Source organism: Theropithecus gelada, chromosome 19 (assembly GCF_003255815.1).
Source record: "Theropithecus gelada isolate Dixy chromosome 19, Tgel_1.0, whole genome shotgun sequence".
NCBI lineage: Eukaryota > Metazoa > Chordata > Mammalia > Primates > Cercopithecidae > Theropithecus > Theropithecus gelada.
The window spans coordinates 25950590-25953012 of NC_037687.1; the positions used below are offsets into that span (position 1 = coordinate 25950590).

General features: G+C 54.1%; 1 protein-coding gene across 1 annotated transcript in view; it reads right to left on the bottom strand.

Moving 5' to 3' along the window:
* Positions 1-2423, bottom strand: part of BCAT2 (branched chain amino acid transaminase 2) — a 41037-nt gene that overhangs the window by 12182 nt on the left and 26432 nt on the right. The gene's annotated exons all lie outside the window — the stretch shown is intronic.

The following is a 2423-nucleotide window of genomic DNA, read 5'->3' on the forward strand; positions in this document are numbered from 1 at the left end:
AAAAAAAAAAAAAAAAAAAAAAAGAGCTGAGTCAGCTCTGGCCCCCTCCTCCATGCTGGGGTAAAGTCAAACGCAAGCGCCTCCCACCCCAGAGACCTTTGGTCCCAGCCTGGAGATCAGCTCAGACAAGACGACGACCAGGGAAGGCACACAGGTAAGTGAAGGCCTCCGGGGACCCAAGTGCTGATGGGCCTTAGAAGACCAAGGGACCAACAGGTCCTGCTCCCCCAGGCCCGCCTCCCTTAGACCTAAGTAAGAGTCCAGACTCTAGCTGCCTCCGCCCTCAAACCCGAAGACTGGGCCCCCAGCCCCTCTGCCCTCAGACTCAGGAGTCCAGGCCTCAGACCCTCCTCGCTTATATCCAGGAGTACAGGCCCCAGTCCCACTTCCCTCAGACCCAGGAGTCCAGGTCCCCGGCCCCTCCTCCGCCAGACCCAGGAGTCCACGTGCTGATTCTCTGAAGGTATTCGATCAACTGGGCTCTGATTACCTGAAGCCCAAACCCCACACCTTGGATGGCACTTTGGCAGTGACTCCAATTCCCTTCAGCCCCTGGCCCCTCTCTGGTGACTTTTGACCTCACAATGCCTCTTTCCCCAGCCCTGTGGGGAGGCAGTTGGGGCGTGAGGTTGAGGGAGACAGAGTGGCCTGACCTGTCCTGCCCTGTAAGCTGGGTGAGTTGGCACTGATTCTGGAGGATGGACGTGAATGGCCGTGGTTACTGGTCGCTAGGTGAGTCGCTGGGAGATGGGGCTGTAGCGTGGTCTTGCTGGTGTGGGGCTGCAGGGATTCCGGGGTGATCAGTGTGTGGGGCCCTGGCTTGCCTCTGGGTGGTGACATCTAGACTGCTCAGCCTTGCAGCCATGTTTCTGCCCAGAGGGATAAGACACCCACAGTATGAGAGAGACAGACACAGTAAGACAGCCAGCCTGTGGGCAGGAGAGTCGCCCTCAGAGCCAAGATGAAAAAGAGAGAATAAGAGAGGGAAGAGGAAGGACGAGAAAAAGAGACACAGAAAGGGGGGCACAAACAAATAAAACAAATAAAACAAACTGACACTAAGAGATGCCAAAATAGGTCTAATCATAGAAAGAGGCCATGCGGGCCGGGCGCGGTGGCTCACGCCTGTAATCCCAGCACTTTGGGAGGCCAAGGTGGGCAGATCACGAGGTCAGGAGATCAAGACCATCCTAGCTGGCACGGTGAAACCCCGTCTCTACTAAAAATACAAAAAATTAGCTGGGCGTGGTGGCGGGCGCCTATAGTCCCAGCTACTCTGGAGGCTGAAGCAGAAAAATGGCATGAACCTGGGAGGCGGAGCTTGCAGTGAGCAGAGATCACACCACTGCAGTCCAGCCTGGGCGACAGAGCAAGACTCCACCTCATAAAAAAAAGAAAGAAAGAGGCCACGTGCAGTGGCTCGCGCCTGTAATCCCAGCACTGTGGGAGGCCGAGGTGGGAGGATGGCTTGAGGCCAGGTGTTCAAGAACAGCCTGGGTAACACAGGGAGATCTTGTCTCTACAGAAAATACAAGTTAGCTGGGCGTGGTGGCGGGCACCTGTAGTCCCAGCAACTTGGGAGGCTGAGGCAGGAGAATTGCTTAAACTCAGGAGGTGGAGGTTGCAGTGAGCCGAGATGATACCACTGCACTCCAGCCTGGGCAATAGAGCAAGACTCTGTCTCAATAAAGGAAAGGGAAAGGGAAAGGAAAATGGAAAGAAGGCAGCTGGGCTCGGTAGCTCATGCCTGTAATCCCAGCACTTTGGGAGACAGAGGTGGGAGGACTGTTTGAGGCCAGGAGTTCAAGATCAGCCTGGGCAACATAGCAAGACCCCATCTCTACAAACAATTTAAAAATTAGCCAGGTATGGTGGCACACACCTGTAATTCCAGTTACTCAGGAGGCTAAGGTGGGAGGATCACTTGAGTCAAGTAGGTCAAGGCTGTGGTGAGCTATGATCACACTGCTACACTCCAACATGGGTGATAGAGTGTCTCTCTAAAAAATAAAATAAAAGACCAGCATAGTGGGTCACGCCTGTAATCTAAGGCAGGTGGCTGAGGCATGAGAGTCGCTTGAACCCGTAAGACAGAGGTTACAGTGAGCAGAGATCACGCCGCTGCCCTCCACCCTGAGCAACAGAGCAAGACTTGGTCAAAAAGAAAAGACAAATAAAGTAGGTTTGGGGGTGCATAGGGCAGGTTTCTATAATGTGACAGAACCTCCATTATATCCCATACAGCCCAGAAGTATCACCATTAAAGACCAGTGGTGTTGGCCGGGCGCGGTGGCTCAAGCCTGTAATCCCAGCACTTTGGGAGGCCGAGACGGGCGGATCACGAGGTCAGGAGATCGAGACCATCCTGGCTAACACGGTGAAACCCCGTCTCTACTAAAAAATACAAAAAACTAGCCGGGCGA